This window comes from Lissotriton helveticus, chromosome 1_1 (genome assembly GCF_964261635.1).
Source record: "Lissotriton helveticus chromosome 1_1, aLisHel1.1, whole genome shotgun sequence".
Classification (NCBI taxonomy): domain Eukaryota; kingdom Metazoa; phylum Chordata; class Amphibia; order Caudata; family Salamandridae; genus Lissotriton; species Lissotriton helveticus.
Genome location: NC_136057.1, coordinates 45526011 through 45542826, shown reverse-complemented (window position 1 = coordinate 45542826; position 16816 = coordinate 45526011). Strand labels below are relative to the sequence as shown.

General features: G+C 48.4%; 1 pseudogene across 1 annotated transcript in view; it reads left to right on the top strand.

Annotated features, from left to right (window-relative positions):
- The first annotated feature begins 2274 nt into the window (after positions 1-2274).
- LOC144821333 (uncharacterized) overlaps positions 2275-16816 on the top strand; it is a 120728-nt pseudogene continuing 106186 nt past the window's right edge. The window contains exon 1 of the transcript XR_013608337.1: positions 2275-2415. The product of XR_013608337.1 is annotated as an uncharacterized LOC144821333 (transcript). The remainder of the gene's footprint in view (positions 2416-16816) is intronic.

Below are 16816 nucleotides of genomic sequence, written 5' to 3'. Positions count from 1 at the left end.
ATGTCAATGTGTCTTAAAGTGATGTGGTGGTGGTGTAGAGTAATGTGGTTGTGTTCTAGTGTGATGTTGTTGTGTTTGAGAGTGATGTGGTGGTGTCCTTGAGTGATACCTCTACTACAGAACTGGAGTTACAGGACAGAAACTAGTAATGTAGTGTCGTAGTGATGTATTAATGTTCCTGAGTAATGTTGTGGTGTTTGAGAGTGATGTTAATGGTATCCTCTAGTGATGTGTTGGTATTTTTGAGTGATCTAGTAGTACTTGAGTGATGTGGTAGTGTCTGTGAGTGATGTGGTGGTGTTCCTTAGTGATGTGGTGGTGTTTATGAGTGATGTGGTGGTGTTCCTGAATGATGTGATGGTGTCCCTGAAAGGTGCCCCTGAGTGATGTGGTGGTGTTCTTGAGTGGTGCCCCTGAGTGATGTTGTTGTGTTCTTGAGTGATGTCGTTGTTGACTATAGTGATGTGGTAATGTCCTAGAGTGATGTAGTGGTGTTCCAGAGTGATATGTGGTGTCCCAGAGTTATGTGATGGTGTGCTTGAGTGATGTGATGGTGTCCACGAGTGATGTGGTGGTGTCTTTGAGTGATGTGGTGGTGTTCTAGAGACATATGGTGTTGTCCCAGAGAGATGTGGTAATGTCCTAGAGAAATGTGGTGGTGTCCTAGAATGATATAGTAACGGCGAAGAGTAATGTGGTGATGTCTCTGAGTGATGTGGTAATTGAGTGTTGTGGTGGTGCTCTTGAGTAGTGTGCTGTTGTTCCTGAGTGATGTGGTGGTGTGTCCCCCCAAACAGGCACTATGGCTAAAACGCGAACAAATGCTATTAAATCGACTCGATTTAGATCTGTTAATGCCATCTGGTATTAAAATATGTACTTTAAATGTGAGATTTCAGCGGTAATACAAAATGTGTACAGTTATAACAAAGCCCACAAATAAGTAATTTACCAAAAAGCAAATACAGCTGTGGATATTCCACAAACGCAAAACGACTGAAAAATGCACTGCATGCATGCCTTTATTGGCCATCACATCTGAACAAACAGGAGGAAGCAGACAAACAACACGCATTCACATAGAAACATGCTCACTAGGCCAACATGTTACAATGTGGGCCCCACAAATGTACGACGCTGTGAGAATACGGTCCATCTTAACAATTACTGTGTCCCCTAAAAAAGTTAGAAAAAGTGCGGTCTGCGCCTTACCTGCCCCCACTGGACTGGCTGCTCCCAAGGCACGTGTCTGGCAAACTGAAAGCGACCGCGGGCAGGCAAATGTTTTTATCAGGAGCAAGGAGATTAAGTGATTTGCCCCGAATCACACGACATTGAGGTCCCTGACGGGCCACCGCTCTAGCCGTTAGGCCACATCCTCTCCCTCTGTACCACAATTGCATGATACAGAGGCTGGCAATTGTAATTTTGAGGCCAGTATTCCTGTGGCTCTTGTACTGTACATCTCTGAATCGTGCTCCAAGTATGTTTGTGCACCCTAGGAACAGCTATAACCAGGTATCATTTAATGGCAGGTCATTACGCCACTTTAGTATTAACATCACAGAAAAAAATGAAGAAAACATGTATGTCACCCTGACAAACAGTGAAAGGGTCCCATTTTTTCGTGCTTAAAAGGCCCGGAGCCACTAACAAGAAACGCGCTTGGAATGTATTAGGAATTCTTATTATTGGCAGGCAAGCTATTCGCTAGGTGAAGCCATCCCTAACTAGGCTGCACTTCCTTTGTTTTCAGACTGGACGTCCTCGTCCTGTAATTCGGATTCAAATAAAAACGCTGCGCAGCTTTTGACATCTGACAATTGGAATCGCACAAGAACTGAGCAAACAGGAAACGGCCAGTGTTGTTTGGAGACTGCGGGGGAAATGGTTGACGGGAGAGGTGAGGTGAGGAGGGAAGAGATAGCGGAAATAGGTAGGAGAGGTGAATTAGGCGCTATAATACTGGAAGTGTGCTTAGATGCCTCGGCGGGCACCCCAGTTCTTGGCTGGTTGCTGTTGCCTTACAATGTTTTGTACTGATGCACACACACACACACACAGTAAAATAAATAAAAATAACTTATGTCGAGTTAGGGTTCTCCTTTCACGCCAGAATGTATTTGCTTTGCTGTCCAACTTCCGTCCTACGAGAACAGGGCTAAGGATAGGTTTTGAACAATGTCACGTGACAGAAAGGACGCCCAATGGGAGAGCGAGTACGTTCTGTGACGTAAGGTGGACTTCCAGGATATCCTTGTTGTGCTAGAGAGACGTTGAATGCGGCGCAGTGCGTCAGCTCTACATCCTGGAATTCTGGGCAAGTCGTTTAATCACCCGGTGCCTACCAAAAATGAATGCGTCCGTGTGTAATGCCGCCACCACCGCGGGGACGAGAGCAGCCTGAGACACCCGGTGAGTAGGGGAGAGGGGGGCTGTGTGCGCGCGTGATGAGCCTGTGAGTGGTGGTGGGGGGTGTGTGCGTGCGTGGGTGTGGGCGCGTGAGCCTGTCCTGTGAGTGAGTGGGGGGGGGTGCGTGGCTGTGTGTGTACGCGTGAAGGGGGAGGGGAGGGTGCGTGCGGGGGGGCTGTACGTAGGTGTGTGTGCACGCGTGTGTGTATTCGGCGGGGGTGGGTTCTCTGTATGTATGGGTGCGTGCATGGGCGCTTGTGTGTCTCTGTGTATGGCATACGTGTATTTGCCACTGTAAACGAAAATCAGAAAATTATGACACGCGCTTAAAAGGAAAGTCTACTTTTGCAGTTACTTTGAGAGAAAATCACACGAAAAGCACTCAAATTAAGGTCTGCCTCATTGTGTGCGATCGCAACGGAATAATAAAATAAAATAACACGACACGCGTTTCGAAAAGTCTGCCTTTGCAGTTACTGTGTGAAAGAAAATAACCGACACGCACTTAAATTAAAGTCTGCCTTATTGTTTTACATACATACAATGTCTTGCCAAAGCCTACTAAATAAATAACAGGAATTAATGCTGTCAAAAAATAAAGACACGCACTCTAAAAGTGAAAGCGCTCAAGCTTTTACACAAAAGCCAGAACACGTAGTTCGAAACCGAAAGCACTGAAGCTGTCTCCAGCAAGCTGCCAGCAGCTAGATACAAAAGCGCGTTCACACGGACGAATCTGAGACAGCGAAGCGCGTGGGCGATCGCTGTCTCACATTCCCCCAGACACGCCAGCAAAAGATGTCTTCGCAGACAAGCATGCTTCGCATGCTTTTTAGGTCTGCTCGACCTAAAAAGCATGAATGCATCAATTTAATCTAGAGGTCCGGGATTGTGTTTCATGCAAATCCTTTTCATTTAAATTGTTGATGGGCGAAGATTTGCGCATTGAAAACAACGGGCTGCTAACAAGCTGTGGCCCTGAACAATGTGGCCCACGCTCGCGCCCGTCAGGGGTTTTGGCCCCTTCTGACCCCCTCTAAAGGGACCCTTTCCACCCAGAGAGGCCCCCGCAGCTCTGTGCTGGCGCTTTGAAGCAGCTCAGCTCAGCCCTGGCTTCAGCTCGGTTTCAAGGCGCTTCAACCCATTGTAGGCCGAGCAGAGACCTGCCAAAGACAGAGCTGAGGAGCGCTGCACCGACCCCATAACAACCGGGCCATTAACTTAGGAGTACCAGTACTCAAGTGCCGGTACTCTGTAGCGGCGAGTACCTACCTGCCCATTTAAAGCACTGGTTATAGTGGGTGCTGCACAGTGGACACAAGGGGGCGCCTGTTTGTTTGTTTAACAAGCTGGAGGCAGAGGAAACTGAAAGCTCCGGTCCTGGGATCAGCCTCATCCGTGGCTGCACCCCTGCGAGCTGGACCACAAAGGATGCTTCAGCCATTAAATGAAGTGAGATGAGGGAAGTTGTTTTCCATATCCCAGGTCTGGCAGCCGGTGATGTCTGGAGCTGCCTTGGCCCAGTGGCAAAGAATACAGAGCGCCAGGGGAGCTGTAAAGTGTTTGGGGAGAATTGTGGAGGGCACCGGGTGAGGCCAAGTTCAACAAGCACTGCAGAGACAGACAGGGTTGGATTGGGATTGAAAATCGGCCACATTTGCATAATCACCCCTCAGTCAAATCACTGATTTGGCTTAATCTTATAAAAACAAATTTAGGATGGGGAGAGGTGGGGTAGTTAGTTCACAATGGTGAAAGAGGTGAGGCCGCTCCTCCTCAGGCCCCCTGCCCCCCCTCGGTGTGTGCACACATGAATGGGCCGCCAGCGAGACAAAGGCTGCTGCAGCGCCCACCTGCCCCCAGAGAGGCCACTCAGACCCCCCCCCCCTGGGCAGCTGAGACAGTGCCCACCTGCCCCCGGAGAGGCCTCTCAGACCCCCCCTGGGCAGCTGAGACAGCGCCCACCTGCCCCCAGAGAGGCCACTCAGACCCCCCTGGGCAGCTGAGACAGTGCCCACCTGCCCCCGGAGAGGCCTCTCAGACCCCCCCTGGGCAGCTGAGACAGCGCCCACCTGCCCCCAGAGAGGCCACTCAGACCCCCCTGGGCAGCTGAGACAGTGCCCACCTGCCCCCAGAGAGGCCACTCAGACCCCCCTGGGCAGCTGAGACAGCGCCCACCTACCCCCAGAGAGGCCACTCAGACCCCCCTGGGCAGCTGAGACAGCGCCCACCTGCCCCCAGAGAGGCCACTCAGACCCCCCCTGGCAGCTGAGACAGCGCCCACCTGCCCCCAGAGAGGCCACTCAGGCCCCCCTGGCAGCTGAGACAGCGCCCACCTGCCCCCAGAGAGGCCACTCAGACCCCCCCTGGCAGCTGAGATAGCGCCCACCTGCCCCCCAGAGAGGCCACTCAGACCCCCCCCCGGCAGCTGAGACAGCGCCCACCTGCCCCCAGAGATGCCACTCAGACCCCCCTGGGCAGCTGAGACAGCGCCCACCTGCCCCCAGAGAGGCCACTCAGACCCCCCCTGGCAGCTGAGATAGCGCCCACCTGCCCCCCAGAGAGGCCACTCAGACCCCCCCTGGCAGCTGAGACAGCGCCCACCTGCCCCCAGAGAGGCCACTCAGACCCCCCTGGCAGCTGAGACAGCCCCCACTTGCCCCCAGAGAGGCCACTCAGACCCCCCTGGGCAGCTGAGACCACGCCCACCAGCCCCTAGAGAGGCCACTCAGACCCCCCTGGCAGCTAAGACAGCGCCCACCTGCCCCCAGAGAGGCCTCTCAGAACCCCCCTGGCACCTGAGAAAGCGCCCACCTGCCCCCAGAGAGGCCACTCAGACCCCCTGGGAAGCTGAGACAGCACCCACCGGCCCCCAGAGAGGCCACTCAGACCGCCCCTGGCAGCTGAGACAGCGCCTACCGGCCCCCAGAGAGGCCACTCAGACCCCCCCCTGGGCAGCTGAGACAGAGCCCACCTGCCCCTAGAGAGGCCACTCAGACGACCGAGAGGCCACTCAGACCTCCCCCCCCCCCCCCCCCCCGGCAGCTGAGACAGCGCCCACCTGCCCCCAGGGAGGCCACTGAGACCCCCCCTGGCAGCTGAGACAGCGCCCACCTGCCCCCAGAGAGGCCACTCATACCCCCCTGGGCAGCTGAGACAACGCCCACCTGCCCCCCAGAGCTGCGAGACGAGGAGAGACAGACGCTAGAAGAGAATGAGACAGTCACTGCTGGAAGAGGACACGAGAGACAGACAGGGCAGCGGGGGCAGAGTAGGAGGCCCGGGAAGAGCCAGACGGCAGCACTCAGGGCGCTATAGTGAGGCGCTAAGGATGAAAGGCCGAGACAAGGAGGGGAGGTCTGAAGACCAAAGAGAAAGACAGGGCTCACAAAACCAGACTTTGAAGCTCAAAGAGCTGCCTGTCCCGGGGTGCCCTGTCCCTCCCCACCCCTCGCCTGGAGGTAGAGACAAGGAATGAGGTGAAGAGAGGTCACAGGGCATGGGTGCTCCAGCGGGGCCTCTCACCTGGCGGCGGAGTCCGGCTTCAAAACCCGTCCGACCGGGGGAGCTTGTCTAACCTGCGCGGCTCCCTCCGCCCCCGCCCCCCTCCACCCCTGCAGCTCCCTCCCCTCTCCCGCCTCCCGCCTTTCTGGGCTCCTCTCACCTCCTCCCGTCCAAAATCGACGCAGAAGAATGCCTTTCCGCATTGCTAGAGTTCCGCCTAGAGTCCCACAGCGCCGAGAGGCCTCTGATGTTCTTCTAGGCGCTGTACCCCCTGGAATCCTGCTCGCCCGTGATCCTGAGGAAGCAGGAGGCGGAACGCAAGACTACTGCCGTAAGTGTGACCTTTCCACTTCCTGTATGTTAATGTGAAGGATGTTGTGTAGCGCTGAATTCTGCCAATGCTGCTTCTGGGCGCCTGTGAAAGGGATGCAGCATGTCCTCCAACAAGGCCTCCCGCGCATGTCCTTCTTGAAACGCAGCGGATAGTGCTTTCATGCTAGGGAAGGCGCTGTATTCTTTGCTAGATTATGAGCGATGGATTCTTCTAGAGCAGAGGTCTTCAAACTTTTTGATGCCGAGACCCCCTTGTAAAACCTTTTTAGGGGTAAGGACCCCCTTCCGACAAAAGTGTCTAGAAACTGGTACTCCTCATCATCATCTTTTGACAACCATAAATGCGCCTGTTAGACCTCATCACATCCATCATTCATCCACCCACACTTTCACACATCCATTCATCCTTTCATCCTTCCTTCCATCCATCCATCCTTCATCCATCCACCCTTTCATCTTTCCATCCATACATCCATCCTTTACCCATCCACCCTTCCATCCATCCACCCATCATCCATCCACCCACCTTTTCACACATCCATTCATCCTTTCATCCTTCCTTCCATCCATCCATCCTTCATCCATCCACCCTTTCATCTTTCCATCCATACATCCATCCTTCACCCTTCCACCCTTTCATCCATACATCCACCCACCCACCCTTTCATCAATCCATCATTCATCACCCCCACCTTTTCACACATCCATCTATGCATCATTCATCCATACAACCTTTTATCCATCCATACATCCATCCTTCATCCATCCACCCTTTCATCCATCCATCCACCCTTTCATCCATCCATCCATCCATCCCATCATTCATCCCCCCACCTTTTCACACATCCATCCATGCATCATTCATCCATGCAACCTTTTATCCATCCATACATCCATCCTTCATCCATCCTCCCTTTCATCCTTCCATCCATCCACCCTTTCATCCGTTCACCCACCCTTTCATCCATTCATCCACCCATTCGTCCTTCATCCGTCCACTCTTTCAATCTTCCATCCATACATCCATCCTTCATCCATCCACCCTTTCATCCATCCATTCACCCATCATTCATCCACCCATCTTTTCACACATCCATCCATCATTCATCCATGCAACCTTTTATCCATCCCTACATCCTCCATCCATCTACCCTTTCATCCTTTCATCCATCCACCCTTTCATCCATCCATCCTTTCATCGATCCATCCACCCTTTCATCCATTCATCCATTCATCCTTTCATCGATCCATCCACCCTTTCATCGATCCATCCACCCTTTCATCCATTCATCATTCATCCACCCACCTTTTCACACATCCATTCATCCTTACATCCATCCACCCATCCATCCACCCACCTTTTCTGTGCCTCTCTCATGGGGGGGGGTCAGTATCTCTCTGCGTCTTCTTCCTTCTTTCCCGATCATGGGAGGGCATCTCTGTGCCTCCCTGCTGGGGGCGGGGGACGTGTCACGGGACCCACAGCTCCAGGCGCGCAATATCCATTGACCTCAAAGGGCTACACCCGTGGTTCCCAAACAGTTTGAACTCATGGCTCCCTTGACCTATTAGTCGTTGACCGTGGCTCCTCATTATGTTACTTTATTATGTTGGTTGGGGGAGGTGCAATTTCGGCCTCAGGAGTACTTCCATTTTTTCTCCCTGAAAATGATTGGGATGAAGCAGATGAAGGAATTATAATCATATACAGCCTGAAAGCATGGAAACACGCCCATTAACCTTGAATTGCGCCCACAAACCTAAGTCCACGCCCACAGGGAAATAGCCTCTAGTCTTGTACAGGTCCAGCCCACAGGCCAAAGAAATAGAAGCCACCAGCGCCCCATTCTGTGGCTCGTCGCATAGCCATCCACCTAGGTCATGGAGTGTTCTAGATCTGTTTGTGTTGCCTGCATTTCTGTGACCAAGCAGTGTAATATATACATGCAAGAAGTATTTCTCTGGGAGAACCTGTACATCTGGGATTGCTGCAAGGAGGTATACGTGTGCAGTTTAACATGCACAGATTTTACTGCAACCAAAGTAGCAATGGTAATTTAATCTTTAGTCTGCAAAAACCCTGAATGCATGTGTGCATTTATTCAACACCTGGACTACTGTTCGTGTCATGCTCATCACATTGTGAGGCTCATCAACGAAGCACTGGAAAAAATGTCTCCATCTTCGATCACATCAGTTTTAGGAAACGCAAGTACCAAACATAAGTATTTATGTCTTCTAAGAAAGCCAATGTTATGTGTATGGTACATAGAGTTTGCCTTTTGGAGGTTTCTGTCCCCTGCTAATAAAGGCAAGTGTCAAAGTCAAAGTCAAAGTTTATTATGTTTTGGCTCTCAGTGAGGGCCACATAAAATAAAACACACAGTATACATCACATAAAGGAAACAACAAAGTAGAACCATACAGTCTAGAAAAAGCGATGTGGCACATACAATCATTAGTCTAGCAATCCCCAGCAATTCCCCGTGCATTATTAATAAATATCTAAAAAACTTTTAAAAAAGTTAAAAATTCTGTAGCAAAACATTTCATTAGGTGGGCTATAAAGTGCATGGAGAAAAGTATTTACATTTAAAATTCCTAGCTGCAGACAAATTGGTTTTAGCCATTTGAGGCGAAAAGGACGCAATACCTTGCATACAAACAAAACATGATTACGATTCTGTACACCATTATGACAGAAATTACATACGGGAGACACACCGTACCATTTTGCGTGAAGAGAATTTAAAGGAAGCAGATCTTGTCTCAATAAAAACCATAACCTTCTGATTCTGTGAGGGATGTTCCAGATGAGATATTGTTGGGGCTGTTTAAACAAGTATGTATTTAACAGAGATTGTCTATCTTTTTTCCTTGATTGGGCTATCCTATCTAGTTTGTAACATAGTTCCCAGGATGCATTTTTTAATTTCATCTTAAGTTCAACAGGGTCTAATAAGAACAAGATGTTTGCATCCAACTCTAGTAGACCAACAGCCATTCTAAAGTTTTTTACCAATAAAGAGAAGTCGTTGAGATCCCCCAAAAGTTCTCTTTTAATCGCTTCTCTGAGGGAACCATTTTTTCCTCTAACCAGACAGGCTACCCATCTTACAAGGGCAATCAACCCCTGCACCCAACCACTTCTCAAACCAAATTCTAGCCTGCATGAACTGTCAGAGCAGGCCGTATTTAGACATGATATTTTCCTTAAGATCTTTCCTTCTGTTTTCGGCACAAATCCCCAGTGTTTTATATCCACTAATTCAATCCCATAAAGGAGAGTGGCAGGTATCTTAGCTTTGAATACATCAAGGAATAATGTGAAGTGTCTCTTCCCTGTAGCATTATACAAAGAGCACAATCCCATCCCATGTGACAATGCTTTACGAGAATTGTGCTCTATGTGGGCAGTCTCACTTATGTTTGCTGTAATTATTTTCCCTAAAAAGGTGTAGGTTTTAACGACCTCTAATTTCTGTCCTCCTAATATCCAGTTGTAGTTTGCAGACCTGCATTTTTTCTTACCGAAAATACACATAATCTTGCTTTTAGTAGCATTAATCTTCATAAAGTGTGTTTCTGCGAAAAGTGTTAATGCATGCAGGCGGTTTGACAGGCCCTTCGGAGTTAGGTCAAGAACAAGTATATCGTCTGCATACATTAGAACAGATATTGGTACTCCCCCGATTTTTGGGGCTAGTCCTCCACTGGATGTTATTTGGGACGGTAGGTCAGCTGTATATAGGGAGAACAGTATAGGGGCTAATATGCATCCTTGTTTTAATCCATTCGGGGAAGGGATTGATTGGGAAAGTCCCCTTTCCCCACCTAGTAACAGCTTGCACCATGTGTTGGTGTGAAGGGACTTTACCAATTCTAGTAAATATGCTGGCATACCCATTGTGGCAAGTTTTTTCCATAACATTGACCGATCTACCTTATCAAACGCGGTTGAAAAATCAATGAATGCCACATATATTCCGCCTCCTCGAACTCGGACATGTTTGTCTACAAGCACCTGTAAGGCAGTTAAATTATCCAGGGTTCCATGCTCTTTACGAAAGCCAGTTTGCTGCATAGGTAAAATATCATTTACATCTATCCATTTCATAATTAATAATAAAACACATTTTGCGAAAATTTTTCCTATTGAATCTAAAAGTGCAATTAAGCGATAATTCTTAGGGTTATCCCGTTCTCCCTTTTTGAATATGGGAATCAGAATACTACCCCTCCAAGAATTGGGGACTAATTTAGTAATAAAACATGTCTGAAACAGTGGGAGTAATATCTTACTCCATAAAGTAACATCCTGCTTTATCATAGTCATGGGCAATTCATCCGGGCCCATGGCTCCGGAAGAGCGCATACTTCTTATCACAGCTGCTATAGATTCTTCAGTAGGAAGATCTATATTATCATCTTTATTCAGGATAAATTCCAAATTATTATCCTCCACTCCATTGGAAGCGTAAAGATTAGAGATAAATGTCATCCATACTTCCTCTGCAATAGAAACTGGAGTAGGAAGAGTTCTCGCTCCGCATCCTTTTCCTATTACAGACCAGAAGTCTCTAGAGTTATTATTGACAGATGCCTCTCTTAACCGTATCCATAGATTGTCTTCTTTTTCTTTCTTTAATTTATTTTTTAATCTGTTCCTTCTTCTTTTGAGTAGGGCTAAGTTTCGTTCGTTTTCTCTAGTTCTGTTTAGGTATTGTTGCCTAACGAGTTTATTTACTTCCTTATTTAAGGATAGCAATAAAGGCGGAGGGCGTGGGAGGTTCTTAGGATTACTATTCTTCTTTGCCATCCTTCTTAGTTTCTGCGATAGTAATTAAAACTGAAGGAGTTCTGAACCTTGCCATTCCTCTAGTTCCAATATGGTTTGGGCAAGAATACTTTGAACGTTCCTTATAGATCTAGAATCCCAGAAACATCTTCCTCCCTTACACTTAATATTAATTCCTGTATTACTCAAAGTCCAGGACTCAGCCGCAGGGGGTTGGAGGGAAATTGTTATATTAATGATTTTATGATCACTCAAGGTAGAGTTAGAAATCACAATATCCTGAATAAAAGAGTACGTCTCATAGTCTGTGATAACATAATCTAAAATAGATTCACCTCTGTATGACCCATGTGTGAACTTAGCTGGGACATCAGAGGGCATTCTGCCATTTACTATAAGCCCCTCTACCAAGCTTATTTCCTCTAATAAGATCTTTCCTCTTTTATTGGTTTTTATTTTATTAGGAAAAACAGATTGAGGTATATTATACGCTTCTTCCTTTGTCTTATTTCTAAATAGCTCTAGGCTTATGTTAGAGACTTTACAGTTCAGGTCACCCATAAGAAGGATATATGGAGGGACAGCCCCCTCTATCAACTGTTTTATGTACAAGAACATTCGCTTTAAGACAGCATTAAACTTATGTTCTGGGGGTATATATGCATTAATAACTACGAGTGACTTTCGAGGACCTTCTAAAGCTAGATTATTAATGGTTATTACTTGAAAAAGTTTGCTAATATCAACGTGATGAGAGAATTGCCATTGGAAAGCATTAGATAAAAAACAGACAATTCCCCCTTTTGCATGACCTCTATTTGATGGAGTAGCGGGGGCCTCAAAAACAAAATAGTCTTTCCCCCCATATTGTATATCTTTACACCATGTTTCTTGGATACACAATATATCAGCATTCAGAGAAAGGAGATAGTTCAGTTTCTCAGGGGAATTGTATAAACCTGCAGCATTCCAGGAGATGATATTAAGTTGTCTGTTAAAGATGCTGAAATAAGCATTTACTCATCGATGTGTTACTCGATAATGCTCCAGGTAGCCAATTCCATTTCTGGGGGTCATGACATTGAGACGAAATCACGTTCTCATTACATGTTGGAATCTTTGAAACCATACGCTTTCCCCTTGATACACAGATTTTTAAATCCTTGTTACAAGCGGACAAGACATTTTGTTTAACACCCAATTTAAATGGTCCTTCTCTACAGCAAATACTAGTAAATGGTAATACATCTATACCTCGACATTGAAAAGCTTCTGCTTGCTGGAGAATGATATTAGCAATTATTTTTGAGCAGAATTTAACCCTTGCTCGTTGACCATTCTCACATGTTACTATTGAAACCAGATCTATGTCACTTGACTGAATTAATTTTAAACTTTCAATATCTTTAAGGCAGCTAAGCAGCCATGACCTATTCAAAGTTAGGTCAAAGTCAAATAATGGCAAAAAGTCCAATGACAGTGTATCTACCCACACCGGAGCAACTTTTGGTGGCACATTAATTGATACCAGTGGTACTTCAGAAGGCAATTGAAAAATAGGGGCAGATGGATTAAGTGTCCGTATTACCGTAGTCTCCTTTCTTATGTTTTCTTCTGCTGATACACGTGGTTCTGACTCGTTAATCTCAGAACTTGGGGCTCTTCCATCACTAATTTTAACAGCAGGAATGTCTTTCACAGTCAAGGTGGAGGCGCAAACCTCTGCCACTTTCATATTGGTATCTAATATGGAGTTTTCTGAGATTTCCAGTTCCTCCAAAGCTTCATTTACATGTTGCTGAAATATAACTTGCCTTTGTCGTCTCCTCGTATACTTGCGAACTGGCTTCCTGTTCTTTCCTTTATATTTTTTACATTTTCCCTTTTTGAATCCCTTAGTATCAGATGTTGATTCATATTCTTTTTTGTCATGACTAAAGATAGGGAATAACGCATTTCCAGTGGTTTGATTGTCCTCTACAGGGCCTTCTTCCTCCTTTGTTTGACTCTTTGATGTAGTATCAGATGTGAGGCGTGAACTTTCGTCCATCACTATAGAGTCTCTTTGTTTTTCATTCAACTTTATTGTGGAGGATGGTATTAAGGTTTCAACATGCTCATGTACTTCTACCTGGAGCGTTGGCCCAACCACAGGAGTTGTTCTTAATATGTTATCGCCTTCCACAGTATTTGGGTTCACAGGAGTTGTTCTTAATATGTTATTGCCTTCCGCAGTATTTGAGGTCACTGGAGTACTGGGCATGACTTTTCCATTCTCCGTATGCTTTGTCACTAGGACTTTCAAAATCTCAGTTACTGAGTCCATAATACAATCAGTACTCACAGCAAATTTTCCTAATAGCAATAATATAGAGGCCAGAAGGTCCTCGAGAGCTATTAAAGAGTCTGAAATCGGTTTTTCATTTTTTGGATATTCGGTCTCTACATAAGCACGAATCCCTGATAGATTGAGATTTGGAGATTTCATCTCACTTTGCATAGAGGGAATGTCGTTGGATGCAATGGATGGAGTACTGCTATATAATGTTAGTCCAGGGGGATGTACTTTGTTGGGAGTTTTGTTCAGTTCGGATTGGTTCCCCTGTCTCTCATCCATGTATCGACCACAGAGTTCTAAATCAATACTGGACAACATAGATAGTTCCACTGCATCCTTCTCCATCTGTCCGACTTTCTCATTTTGCTGTTTTACTTCTAACTTTGATGATATCAACTTAGGGAGCTCACTGTCAGTAGAAGCTGGCATAGTACTTGCCTCCTTAGAGATTGGTAGAAACATGGAAATTGAGTCTTGAGTAAAATCAGACTCAAAAGGAAAGTCTAATTGTGGTAGCGACCCCTCTTCCTTTGGAGGAGATCTTTCCATTTCCTTTTTTGCCGAATTTTCCCAAATTTCCATTAACTGCCTTTGTCCCTTCAATTGCAAGCTATTAGCGTATTTGTTCTGCAAGGGGTTCGATCTTATTAATGCATTTGGCCGCCCTTCAAGCGTTCTTCCAGAACGTAATTTCCTAACTGACATAGTGCACTCTGCAGAAACCTGTCAGTCGTTTTGTGATTAGAATCAAATTTAAGAAATTAAAATCTGGGATAAAAAAAGTTGGAAATGGACTGACTTAAACTATATAAAAGTCAATGCACGTGTTATGCTGTATGTGCCAGGCCCAATGAGCGAATGGTCACCTCGCCAAGTATCCGTCAGCTATATCGACTGATGGTATATTTAAAAATATTTGAAAGAAAGTGGGCCCAGCCCAGCCTACCTCGGCCACTGAGGGCCACAGAGGGCCCGCCCTTTGCCCGGGCTTAGCCCGGCGTCCCGCTCGCGTCCCGCGAGACGGGGGTGACTCCCCTTTTCTGCGCCTCCTGGCGCGAAACTGACGCGGCCGGTGCCGCTAGGGCTGCTGGGAGTAGTAGTCTCCTCGCCCTGCACCGCGCTCCGCTCACCGTCTTCGAAGCTGGTTTTAGGAGCGGGAGGCGGGCGGGTGAAGGCGCCGATCTGTTGGAGGTAAGCAGCAATCCTCAAAGCAGTCCTCAGAGCGTCAGTTCTAAAGATACCCCCTCGACCGGGGTGACTCCGCTTTTCTGCGCCTCCTGGCGCGAAACTGACGCGGCCGGTGCCGCTAGGGCTGCTGGGAGTAGTAGTCTCCTCGCCCTGCACCGCGCTCCGCTCACCGTCTTCGAAGCTGGTTTTAGGAGCGGGAGGCGGGCGGGTGAAGGCGCCGATCTGTTGGAGGTAAGCAGCAATCCTCAAAGCAGTCCTCAGAGCGTCAGTTCTAAAGATACCCCCTCGACCGGGGTGACTCCGCTTTTCTGCGCCTCCTGGCGCGAAACTGACGCGGCCGGTGCCGCTAGGGCTGCTGGGAGTAGTAGTCTCCTCGCCCTGCACCGCGCTCCGCTCACCGTCTTCAAAGCTGGTTTTAGGAGCGGGAGGCGGGCGGGTGAAGGCGCCGATCTGTTGGAGGTAAGCAGCAATCCTCAAAGCAGTCCTCAGAGCGTCAGTTCTAAAGATACCCCCTCGACCGGGGTGACTCCGCTTTTCTGCGCCTCCTGGCGCGAAACTGACGCGGCCGGTGCCGCTAGGGCTGCTGGGAGTAGTAGTCTCCTCGCCCTGCACTGCGCTCCGCTCACCGTCTTCGAAGCTGGTTTTAGGAGCGGGAGGCGGGCGGGTGAAGGCGCCGATCTGTTGGAGGTAAGCAGCAATCCTCAAAGCAGTCCTCAGAGCGTCAGTTCTAAAGATACCCCCTCGACCGGGGTGACTCCGCTTTTCTGCGCCTCCTGGCGCGAAACTGACGCGGCCGGTGCCGCTAGGGCTGCTGGGAGTAGTAGTCTCCTCGCCCTGCACCGCGCTCCGCTCACCGTCTTCGAAGCTGGTTTTAGGAGCGGGAGGCGGGCGGGTGAAGGCGCCGATCTGTTGGAGGTAAGCAGCAATCCTCAAAGCAGTCCTCAGAGCGTCAGTTCTAAAGATACCCCCTCGACCGGGGTGACTCCGCTTTTCTGCGCCTCCTGGCGCGAAACTGACGCGGCCGGTGCCGCTAGGGCTGCTGGGAGTAGTAGTCTCCTCGCCCTGCACCGCGCTCCGCTCACCGTCTTCGAAGCTGGTTTTAGGAGCGGGAGGCGGGCGGGTGAAGGCGCCGATCTGTTGGAGGTAAGCAGCAATCCTCAAAGCAGTCCTCAGAGCGTCAGTTCTAAAGATACCCCCTCGACCGGGGTGACTCCGCTTTTCTGCGCCTCCTGGCGCGAAACTGACGCGGCCGGTGCCGCTAGGGCTGCTGGGAGTAGTAGTCTCCTCGCCCTGCACCGCGCTCCGCTCACCGTCTTCGAAGCTGGTTTTAGGAGCGGGAGGCGGGCGGGTGAAGGCGCCGATCTGTTGGAGGTAAGCAGCAATCCTCAAAGCAGTCCTCAGAGCGTCAGTTCTAAAGATACCCCCTCGACCGGGGTGACTCCGCTTTTCTGCGCCTCCTGGCGCGAAACTGACGCGGCCGGTGCCGCTAGGGCTGCTGGAGTAGTGAGTCTCCTCGCCCTGCACCGCGCTCCGCTCACCGTCTTCGAAGCTGGTTTTAGGAGCGGGAGGCGGGCGGGTGAAGGCGCCGATCTGTTGGAGGTAAGCAGCAATCCTCAAAGCAGTCCTCAGAGCGTCAGTTCTAAAGATAAAGGCAAGTGTATTTATGATTACTGTAATTGAATTCCTAATACATATATGACTGAAATTGGGAATTTTCGTGAAAATCCTTTTTTAAAGGCCCCTTGAGGCAGATTAACACACATTTGTTAGTTTTCTTTTCTTTTAAATGTTTTAATGTTTATTTTAAATGTTGAGCCCGTTTCCATTGTTGCTGTCTGCCTTAGTGGTTGTTGTCTGTCGTCCCAGTAAATAGAGCAGGTAGCTTTTGTCCCCACTACAAGAAACGACAGGTTTCTACAAAAATGCATTTTATTTCAAGTAGCGGATTCAATATTTATGTCTTCTGTACATAGTTGTCAGCTGCTTGGGCCCATCAATCTGGGAGAAGCCCAGCTGATTAGTATGCTCAATTAGCCAGAGCGTGAGCGGTATCTAGTCTGCGCGCATAACGTTTGATGGAGCCTGCCTTGCATGTACATCATTTGCTGCCTTTGGAAAACTTCACTGCAGAAGTTACACACAGGAGCTAGACAACTTGAGCAATGTGCAAATAGCGAGCAGCGAAAGATATCGCACCACCCAACACGACTTTAACGTTTGCTTTGGGAAATCAGCCAAACAAA